The sequence below is a fragment of the Tachypleus tridentatus genome, chromosome 6 (genome assembly GCF_004210375.1).
Source record: "Tachypleus tridentatus isolate NWPU-2018 chromosome 6, ASM421037v1, whole genome shotgun sequence".
Taxonomy (NCBI): Eukaryota; Metazoa; Arthropoda; class Merostomata; order Xiphosura; family Limulidae; genus Tachypleus; species Tachypleus tridentatus.
Window position 1 is genome coordinate 5,941,329 of NC_134830.1, and position 12,139 is coordinate 5,953,467.

A 12,139-nucleotide genomic window follows, 5' to 3' on the forward strand; every position below is an offset into this window, starting at 1 on the left:
TTATAGGCCCGGCATGGACAAGCGTGTTGAGGCGTTCGACTCGTAATCTGAGGGTCGCGGGTACGCATCCTTGTCGTGTCAAACATGCTCGCCCCTTTTAGCCGTGGGGGCGTTATAATGTTACGGTCAATCCCACTATTCGTTGGTAAAAGAGTAGCCCAAGAGTTGGCGGTGGGTGGTGACGACTAGCAGCCTAACCCTCTAGTCTTACATTGCTAAATTAGGAACAGATAGCCCTCGAGTAGCTTTGTGCGAAATTCAACTAAAAATAACAAGCTATTTTATATGTTGGTTAATATTTTGGATTTCGAGTTTTAAAAAGGTTCTTAAACAAGAAAAACGATGGTTTGAAGACATTCTTTCCGTTCTGGACTATAACTATATTCTGGACTATAACTATATTCTGGGCTATAACTATATTCGTGTGGTGAAGAAGTTTTCTGCGAATTAAAACTGGGAGTGGCCGAGTGAATCCGAAAATTAATGGTTCGCATTCTCCAAACCACTTCGGACCAGAGGTATTCACAGAATTGGCAGTGGGTAATGTTGACCGATAGCCTTCCTTCTAAGTTATTAGCTCAGAATTAGGGACGATGAAATGCCGATGGCTCTCGTGTTTCTTGACGGTTTCTGAAGCGACAGTTACCGGTACTAGCTTCTGATTCAGGGATGGATATAACGGAATGGTAGTTTCTGAAGCGACACTTACCGGTACTAGCTTCTGATTCGGGGATGGACATAACGGAATGTTAGTTTCTGAAGCGACACTTACCAGTACTATCTTCTGATTCAGGGGTGGACATAACGGAATGTTAGTTTCTGAAGCGACACTTACCGGTACTAGCTTCTGATTCGGGGATGGACATAACGTAATGTTAGTTTCTGAAGCGACACTTACCAGTACTATCTTCTGATTCAGGGATGGACATAACAGAATGTTAGTTTCTGAAGCGACACTTACCGGTACTAGCTTCTGATTCGGGGATGGACATAACGTAATGTTAGTTTGCTTGAGAAAAATTAATGACTTAAAAATGTTTCTATAAATGAAGTACAAACTATATTATTTAGTTTTCGCTTCATATGAATATAGTTTTCGTTTTAATGTCTCCAATTATTTTCAACCATTTTTATTTATGAATAAAAAGTCATTTTGATACCTTTACTGTGTTATGTTTTATAAATAAACACAAACAAACTCATTTTTAATATTGTGGTTATTTCCGAGCCTTATGACTAAATTCAGGTATTCGTGGAGAAAAAGTGGCTACAGACGATGCATTTGATAAAGTAAATCTTCAGCATTTTGTATTTCTGGATTCCTTTAACATTCAAGTTACAAACCAACAGTAATGTTTGTATGTATTTGAAACTGTTACTATAAAATAAAATAAACTTACGACAAAAATAAAAATAAGACAAAAACTAATAGGCCCACCATGGTCAGGTGGATAAGGCACTCGACTCATAATCAGAGGGAAGCTGGTTCGAATCATACATGTTTGCCCTTTCAGCCGTGGGGGTATTATAATGTTATAGTCAATCCGACTATTCTTTGGTAAAAGAGTAGCCCAAGGGCTGAATTAGGGACAAGTAGCCTACGAGTTTTCTTTGCACTAAATTCAAAACAAACCCAAACTAATCTAACTGGGACGACATTAAGAAATGTATAAACAGTGGTCTGTTTGCACTGTTTCTGAATGAACTGGAACCAGGTTTAGCACTCTGTAGAGCGTAACCCTCCGCCACACAGCGTTGATCAAATTTGGTTCTCAGAAAGTAAAACATGTCCATATGTCCGTCTTTATCAACAGACATGGATTATTTTCAGCTTTATCAGTAAAAGTTTTAATATTCCTCAGATAAATTTTTACTTCAAGTAGGTTTCTCGTAATCACGAATAATAAATAATATTTCGCATACTTCCATCTAGTTTCATCAAAATCTGATTATTTTTGACTGACTGATAGACCAAAAATTGTGTGAAAAATCGATTATCATGTTAACAGATAGGAACTTTTGGACTTTTGTGATCTTAACCTTTGACCATGAAGCTTTTGAAAAAACTATTCACTTCTACTCTGTGTCATAGTTCAAACGTGTACCAACTTTGTCCAAATCTATTTAGCCCTTTTCGAGAAATCTTGCTGAGAAATACACAACGGTTCAAAACATAACCTCCGTCCACCTATAGCTCCTCTACTGACCCAGATAACGTAAGATTTGTTTGTTTGTTTTTGAATTTCGCACAAAGCTACTAGAGGGCTATCCGTGCTAGCCGTCCCTAATTTAGCAGTTTGAGACTAGAGGGAAGGAAGCTAGTCATCACCACCCACCGCCAACTCTTGGGCTACTCTTTTACCAACGAATAGTGGGATTGACTGACACATTATAACGCCCCTACGGCTGAAAGGGCGAGCATGTTTGGCGCGACGGGGATGCGAATCCGCGACCCTCAGATTACGAGTCGCACGCCTTACACGCGTGGCCATGCCGGTTCCCACACGTAAGAGGTCATACAGTGTTTAGAAAGGTTAAGCTGTATGTATATATATATATTTGTAAATAAAAATCAGCCATACATAAACCTCCAGAAACCGTTGGACAATCTACTATCAAACTGACGTGTGTGTCCAGCAAAGTTACATTCTACAGTTCATTATAGCTCTTATAAGAAACTGTAGAACTTAAAAAAGGATTAAATGATACTGGTAGTCGCAGGTTTAACCATATAAATGTAAATATTTACGAAACTTAAGTAAATGATTTGATTATAAAAACTGTCTAGTAATGAAAATAATTCTATTTTGAAATTTTTCATGTTTTCATTTAATCACAGTTATATTATCAAATATTATGACACAATTAATGGTGTCAGAGCTGTGATAATATTTACGTGGAACTATTTTGCATGTGGTTGTAACATTCCTGTTAACCAGATGTCCAAAGGACATAAATATTTAGTAATTGTTTTACTTAGCTAATGACCACTTAGGGCAACGGATATCACATACTGTGTCTATGTTTAACTCTGGACTGGTATAAACCCATTGCAAGGGGTGATACAGATACTTGTATAAGTTGGTATAAGCTTAGGATTTTCTGTTTTGTGAATTGGAGTAGTTGTTGACTTGTGAAACGTATGGATTATGGGGTACCGCATTAGGACACTTTGTATGGAAATAAAGTGTTGTATAGAATTCCTACTGTCCTTGTCCCCAGTGGACGTAGTTTAAAAAGTCTCTTTAGTTCAGCAACTACTGTAAACAGTATGAAGCCGGTTAAGTTTCTGTTAACCTCTACATCATTGTGAGTAAACATTTGTTTCGTTAATGTTCAGTTTATTTATTACGTGCTGTCTCTCGAACCTACGTTAGATACAAATGTACTAAACAGAGCGATGTTTGGTCGACGTGGTTTGTCGTCTTTATTATGTTTAACAAACTGACATAGGTAATAAACGTCAGGTAAACACGAAGTCCAGGTTGTGTTGTGTTTGTATATGTCAAACTTTCACATGACCAGTCATGTCTTTGGTCACGAGAGTAATAATAACTTTTTTTCTCATTACTTATAAACATTCAATGAATTATTTAATAATAGTTTCAATAATGAGATATAACTTTTCAGATTAAGTATTTCTTTTCCTGTTTCAAAGAGACAGGAGGTGATTTGGTTGTCTATCACTCTTCCAAGCTGGATAATACTAAATGTACCGTGTAGGGCATTCAGGCCTAATTAAATAAAGATATAGTGAGATGTTTTACACACCCAATTCTATAAATTATTGCATTCGTTTAGCAGCTAACACGATATTTGTTTTAGTATAGAGTTTTTGGATGTTTCAGGCTTAGTTAGAATTACATACTGCCACTTATCAACTGATTCATTAGTTTTCTTTAGATTATTTGCTATCCCTTAGCAACCGATGATTCGTTATTATGTTTATAATTATCATACTTTACCACATGTAACGATACCAATATTTAGTAAACTTTACCACACGTAACGATACTAATATTTAGTAAACTTTACCACACGTAACGATACCAATATTCAGTAAATTTACCACACGTAACGATACTAATATTTAGTATACTTTACCACACGTAACGATACTAATATTTAGTAAACTTTACCACACGTAACGATACCAATATTTAGTAAACTTTACCACACGTAAGGATACTAATATTTAGTAAACTTTACCACACGTAACGATACTAATATTTAGTAAACTTTACCACACGTAACGATACTAATATTCAGTAAATTTACCACATGTAACGATACTAATACTTAGTATACTTTACCACACGTAACGATACCAATATTTAGTAAACTTTACCACACGTAATGATACTAATATTTAGTAAACTTTACAACACGTAACGATACCAATATGTAGTAAACTTTACCACACGTAACGATACCAATATTTAGTAAACTTTACCACACGTAACGATACTAATATTTAGTAAACTTTACCACACGTAACGATACTAATATTTAGTAAACTTTACCACACGTAACGATACCAATATGTAGTAAACTTTACCACACGTAACGATACCAATATTTAGTAAACTTTACAACACGTAACGATACCAATATTTAGTAAACTATACCACACGTAACGATACTAATATGTAGTAAACTTTACCACACGTAACGATACTAATATTTAGTATACTTTACCATACATAACGATACTAATATGTAGTAAACTTTACAACACGTAACGATACTAATATGTAGTAAACTTTACAACACGTAACGATACTAATATTTAGTAAACTTTACCACACGTAACGATACTAATATTTAGTAAACTTTACCACACGTAACGATACCAATATGTAGTAAACTTTACCACACGTAACGATACTAATATTTAGTAAACTTTACCACACGTAACGATACTAATATGTAGTAATCTTTACCGCACATAACGATACCAATGTTTGGTAAACTTTACCACGCTATGCTATGTTGCTAATATTTGAATAAAGTGTACCACGTGCTTTGTCGCTTACAACTTTGCTACAGTTTATGTTGAACCATCCACATAATCACTCGATACAGTTTGTAACAGAAACAAATTCCAGATTCTTCTGTTTAAAATATTACGTTTCTTTACTTACTCGACCTAGGTGTATTTTAAATGTAATGTATCATAATAAACATTAAAGTTCTTGTTCTTTTGTTTGTAGTTTGAAGATAATTCTGTTTTGTGATTTTATGTATAGTCAAATTGTTCATTATTTTTATATAATATGTGAAATCCAGTGCTAGATGGTTTTCTCCTGAAACAAAAGAACACTGACCAGGAACAGCGAAATAGACCAACTGTAGCTTACTGTATATCCAACGATGTAATAATAAGGCTTTAACTATCAACCTTCCCACTCAGAGCTAACCACTCACAGCTCTAACCGTCCTAACTTAACAGTGTAAGACTAGAGGGAAAGCAGCAAGTCATCACCACCCACCTCCATCTCTTAGGCTACTCTACATAGCGGGACTGGACGTCGTATTATAACGTCCCCACGGCTGAAAGAGCGAGCGTGTTTAGTGTGACGGGGATTCGAATCCGCGAACCCCAGATTCCGAGTCGAGCGCTATAACCACCTGACCATGCGGGGCTCGAGAGGAGAGCTGGTCTTTAATTTGTTAATCCGTCTTATATCTTGTCTTTTCAAATTGTGAGTTTGGATTGTAAGTGTAGCAGTCTTTATGTAGACCATCTCTCAAAACCTGATTATGTAATATTAAAACTGAGCTTCTTTGTAACGTATTAAAATTAATTATTTGTTACTTTTATTTTACCCTAGCAGCGAGTTTATATTCTATGCTTGGTCCAGTGTTAACTGACACTGTGGAAAACCTTTCATATCATTTATAATGGTTTCAAGCAGATAAACCATCGTGTCTCTATGTTTGTTTGGGATTTCAAGTTTTGCAAGTTACTTCTTGGTTAATATCTTTGATTTTCCTTATGGTTGGGGCGTTATAAAGTCACGATTAATCCCATCATTCTTTCGTAAAAGAGTAGCCCAACAGTTGGCGGTGGGTGGTGCTGACTAGCTGCTTTCCTTCTTGTCTTACACTGTTAATTTAGGGACGGCTCGCGCAGATAGTCCTCGTGTAGCTTTGCAAGAAATTCAGAACAAACAAACAAACTCTATTTCCAAGATCACAAAATATCTTATTAATTAGTTAAGCTCAGTTTTTTTCCTGTGGTGTGACAGAGATGTCTATCTTTTTTTCTGCACGTGAGTGTAGAAGTTACAGATATTTTTATTGGCAATGTGATATTCTACACCTGGTATTCTCGGCCGAGTATAACATGATAACGACTTGGATTCACTCATTTCTCAGTAACGCGACACCAGTAACGCGTTTTTGTTTACTTCTCACCCGAATTATATGACTCTGTATAAAAGAATGTTAATGCCGTAACTTCCCTTAATGAAGGATTCGTTTAAATTCTGTTGGGAAAAGTAAAATTAGGTTTCATCCCAAGATAAGCACAGACTGTGGACAGGTTTATAAATAAAAGTATAATTATTTTAAGTAATATTCAAGTTTGTTAATTGTTAAATAAAAAGCTAACAATAGGCTATTTCTGCATTATTCATCGCAGGGATTTAGTTCTGAATTTTAGGGCTGTAGGACATGAAACTTCTCATTTAACTACCGAGCGACAAATCCGTTTAAGATTAATTTTATGACGAAGTGTTAATGCGAAAACTATTTGTGCTTATTTTAGTGTTGTTGTGCTTATGTTAGTGAAATGTTGTCGTGCTTATGTAAGCGAATTTGACGTTGTCTTACTATATACTGTATGGAGGTCAGCGTTATGTCTGTGGAGTTTAAAGATAAAAGTAGGGTTTCAATACCGGTAGTGGGCACAGCACAGATAGCCCACTGTACAGTTTTCTGCATAGATACAAACAAACAACTAATTACGTGGCGTTAAGTCAGAATGGTAAATTTCGTTCTTCGTGAGATAATAAGAAATGTGCAACTTCGTACTACAGACTCAGTTACCCACAGGCAGTCAGTGATAACGATATAGCCAAAAGCGCCTTAGGTGTGAAAACGACTTAAAACAATAAAATCTAATGTGTAGTGGCCAAACTGGTAACTACACTTATAGCATTCATCAAAATATTACAGCGAATATTCATTCATAATATCACCACCCCGCGTTATTTGTTCATTTAGGGCACAATGGTTGGTAAAACAGAGTAAGAAGTCTTCAAAAGTTGACAGTGAATAATAACTGTCCAGCCTTATGATTTATTGAAACCTTGAGTCAGAAACTGATAACCTACTTTGCTTGGCTTAATCAATTCCAGTGTGTCTGCACATTCTTCCACGTCATCATTTTGCTGCTCTAAATCAGTCGTATTTATGTGAATGACAAAAAAAAAAACAAAACGGTCCGCTTTAACGTTTGGTTAAACATGTAATAAAAGTCTCCGACTGATACCTTCTGTGAATTATTGCGTAAGGATGTGAAAACAAATTTAGTTAAAATGGAGTGGTTTTTGTTGCATAAGTTTTACATATGTGACTTACACCAGATTTAACATCATAAGTTTACATACGTGACTTACACCAGATTTAACATCATAAGTTTACATATGTGACTTACGCCAGATTTAACATCATAAGTTTACATATGTGACTTACGCCAGATTTAACATCATAAGTTTACATATGTGACTTACACCAGATTTAACATCATAACTTATACTGCTAAACACCAGGTTACGATGCACGTGGTGGGCAGAGCTTTATGTAGCTTTGTGCTCAATAACAAACAACAAAAACGTGATACTGATTAATAAACGTGTAGAGGTCGCCATCTTGAACTGTATCTTGAATGACCCTAGTGACATTTTACCAGGGTCAGCCTACAACTTATTATTAAGAATTCAATACTCCTTTCATATATTTACCTTCTAAAGGACCTTGGAATCACCCAGAGGTTGTTGTTTGTTTTCTTGTCAGCTATTTTTTAGTTTTATAAACGACAAAAAAGTTTACCTGTTTCTACTTACGTCATAAATGTAAGAAACGTTTGTTTTGGGTTCGAAACCTTCACGTTCTTTGTAACGGTGAGTTTAAAGTAATCGTAATGATGTTTCTGGATTTACCTATTTAGTCTAAAAGCTATTTTTTTGGAAGATCATTTATACTATTTCGTAAGTAAAAAGGTTATTTTTAATTAGCTGTGGCGCCAGTGCATTAGATCCGCATGTGGCTTATTTATGATGTCGTATCTGTTATCCGAGTATGAGTAAATATAAAGTTATCCGTTACGGAAAACGGAGGCGAAACTGGAAAATCGTAATCCCTATTGCAAATCTACATATACACAGGATAAAAATTTTGCGAAGTTGGAGGTTGCACATCGCGAATAAAACAGCTTTTCTAGTATCATATAAGCAAGAGTTCCATTATAATGTGATTATTCTAAATTTGTTGAATAAACTTGAAAGGAGGGTCAGGTTTTAAAATATTTTAAGCGTACTAATATCAAAGTAGGAAATGAGTTTTTTTTTCACGAAATTCTGAAGTTAGTTATGGATCTAGTGGAAGCAATCCTCAACACATTATCACTTAATCAGGTTCGTTAAAACGCATTTACTGTTTTCCTCATCAATTACAGCGCACTATACGTGCTTAAAAGGGAGATCTTTAGTTTCGTGAACGGTACAACTGTGAATTCATGAAGGTGTATTGAGCTTTCATAGTAATATATGTGCAATTTTAAGGTTTACGTGACTAAGTTGTTCAGAAAGCATATTCCGAAGCTTTGTAATACGGAGGTTATTTTACTGTTTCGTTACACTTTCGTCTTGAAACAGTTCCAGTTAATATTTGAAGCGTGATCTTCAATTAGCATTTCTGTTCGGTTATTTATAACCTAATCTAATAATCTATCTTTTATGAAGAACGAAGAATATATTAATTAAATTTTATTTTTTCAAACCCTCTTAGTTAAAGGAACCCAAATGATAAAGACCTAAAGTAGCAGTTTAACTGCGTTTCTACTATTTCTATAAAGGTAATCATTTATTTATCGTATTTTCTGTATAATATTTCTCCGCTGGATTTGCTCATATGTATTTTATTTTGTTTTAGATGTTTTCTTTTAAAGAACGAAGTACTAATAAATTATTTATTCTCCTATATTCTCCTATTCTATGAATACTTTATTCTCCTAAAAATATGTAACATTTAAATTTCTTCGAAAGCTGATATACTTGGTTGAATATTGTTTTACCACATTAGACGTAAGTTGAATTTTGTTAGAGCTCATCAGGGTAAGTTGAATTTTGTTAGAGCTCATCAGGGTAAGTTGAATTTTGATAGAGCTCATCAGGGTAAGTTGAATTTTTTTAGAGCTCATCAGGTTAAGTTGAATTTTGTTAGAGCTCATCAGGGTAAGTTGAATTTTGTTAGAGCTCATCAGGGTAAGTTGAATTTTGTTAGAGCTCATCAGGGTAAGTTGAATTTTTTTAGAGCTCATCAGGTTAAGTTGAATTTTGTTAGAGCTCATCAGGTTAAGTTGAATTTTGTTAGAGCTCATCAGGGTAAGTTGAATTTTGTTAGAGCTCATCAGGTTAAGTTGAATTTCGTTAGGCCTTATCAGGCGTAGGATGAATTTTGTTAGCTTTATCAGGCGAAGGTTGAATTTTGTTAGATATCATCAGGTGTAAACTGAATTTTGTTAGCTTTCATCAGGCGTAGGTTGAATTTTGTTGGGCCTCATTGCAATTTTAAAGAAGACACACGTAATGATGTAACACGTTTTGGAAAAGTTTGTTATATTAAAGAAGCAGCAAGTTACATCATTAGATGGTGATTTTCCTGTTTGAGACATTCCAAGTTACATCATTAGATGCTGATTTTCCTGTTTGAGACATTCCAAGCTACATCATTAGATGCTGATTTTCCTGTTTGAGACATTCCAAGTTACATCATGAGATGCTGATTTTTCTGTTTGAGACATTCCACGTAAATAGGAATAATAATTATAATAACAGGTTATTAATAATGTTGGCTCTAAAGTGTGTTTTTACACAGCGGTTTCTCTTTTAGCGTAGATTATGATTTTTTTCTACTTTGGATTAGAGAGAGATTTATGGCACAACAACCACTAGAAGCCTTATACCAAGTATCGATATGCTCTAAAATGAAGGACGCTATTGTTTTGTTTGTTTGTTTTGAATTTCGCTTAAAGGAAAGACAACTAGTTATCACCACCCACCGTCCACCGCCAACTCTTGGGCTACTGTTTTACCAACGAATAGTGCGATTGACTGTAACTTTACAACGCCCCCACGGCTGAAGGCGAGCATATTTATGTAACGGGGATTGTAACCCGCGACCCTCATATTGCAAATCAAGCGTCCTAACCACCAGGCCATACCGGGCCTGGATTCTATCGTATTATGTAAGTATTTAAGAAAGATTAGACAGGCACAGGCCTCTCTATATATTAATAGTGTCTTATCATGGCTTTCTTTTGAATCGTATGATCTCGTTTTTGTTTGAACTGAATAAGAGGGCAGAAGACGGCGTCCATCACATAAATAGTCTTTATATATACTAAATATACTATTGTCTTTATACTAAGCAACGCTCTTTGTAGAGAAACCAGACTTTCTTGTAGTTTCAATCATTTTGTGAAACACCACGTGAGAGAAACCAAACTTTCTTGTAGTTTCAATCATTTTGTGAAACACCTCGTGAGAGAAACCAAACTTTCTTGTAGTTTCAATCATTTTGTGAAACATCACGTGCAGTTGAATTTTAAATCTTTACAGGCACGAGGCTTGTTTTCCTATAAACTTCTGTAAACTGCCAAAATCCGCGTGCAGGAGTGACGAAGAAGGTGCAGAGTTTCTGAATGTGTTACTGAACTTAAGGATGTCTATATAATTTAGCTTAATAGAACTTTATTAAAACCGAAACTGATTTCTAAAACCAAACACAATACACATATTCTGTGATTCAATGAATTGTTTATTTGATGATACATGTCTTCTGTGATTCAATGAATTGTTTATTTGATGATACATGTCTTCTGTGATTCAATGAATTGTTTATTTGATGATGCATGTCTTCTGTGATTCAATGAATTGTTTATTTGCTGATACATGTCTTCTGTGATTCAATGAATTGTTTATTTGCTGATACATGTTTTCTGTGATTCAATGAATTGTTTATTTGATGATGCATGTCTTCTGTGATTCAATGAATTGTTTATTTGATGATACATGTCTTCTGTGATTCAATGAATTGTTTATTTGATGATACATGTCTTCTGTGATTCAATGAATTGTTTATTTGATGATACATGTCTTCTGTGATTCAATGAATTGTTTATTTGATGATACATGTCTTCTGTGATTCAATGAATTGTTTATTTGATGATACATGTCTTCTGTGATTCAATAAATATTTTATTTGATGATACATGTCTTCTGTGATTCAATGAATTGTTTATTTGATGATGCATGTCTTCTGTGATTCAATGAATTGTTTATTTGATGATGCATGTCTTCTGTGATTCAATGAATTGTTTATTTGATGATGCATGTCTTCTGTGATTCAATGAATTGTTTATTTGATGATGCATGCCTTCTGTGATTCAATGAATTGTTTATTTGATGATGCATGTCTTCTGTGATTCAATGAATTGTTTATTTGATGATACATGTCTTCTGTGATTCAATGAATTGTTTATTTGATGATGCATGTCTTCTGTGATTCAATGAATTGTTTATTTGATGATGCATGTCTTCTGTGATTCAATGAATTGTTTATTTGATGATGCATGTCTTCTGTGATTCAATGAATTGTTTATTTGATGATGCATGTCTTCTGTGATTCAATGAATTGTTTATTTGATGATGCATGTCTTCTGTGATTCAATGAATTGTTTATTTGATGATGCATGTCTTCTGTGATTCAATGAATTGTTTATTTGATGATGCATGTCTTCTGTGATTCAATGAATTGTTTATTTTATGATGCATGTCTTCTGTGATTCAATGAATTGTTTATTTTATGATGCATGTCTTCTGTGATTCAATGAATTGTTTATTTGATGATG

At 34.6% G+C, this 12,139-nt stretch overlaps 1 protein-coding gene across 1 annotated transcript in view; it reads left to right on the forward strand.

Moving 5' to 3' along the window:
• Window positions 1–12,139, forward strand: part of LOC143251884 (stAR-related lipid transfer protein 13-like) — a 125,063-nt gene that overhangs the window by 13,700 nt on the left and 99,224 nt on the right. The gene's annotated exons all lie outside the window — the stretch shown is intronic.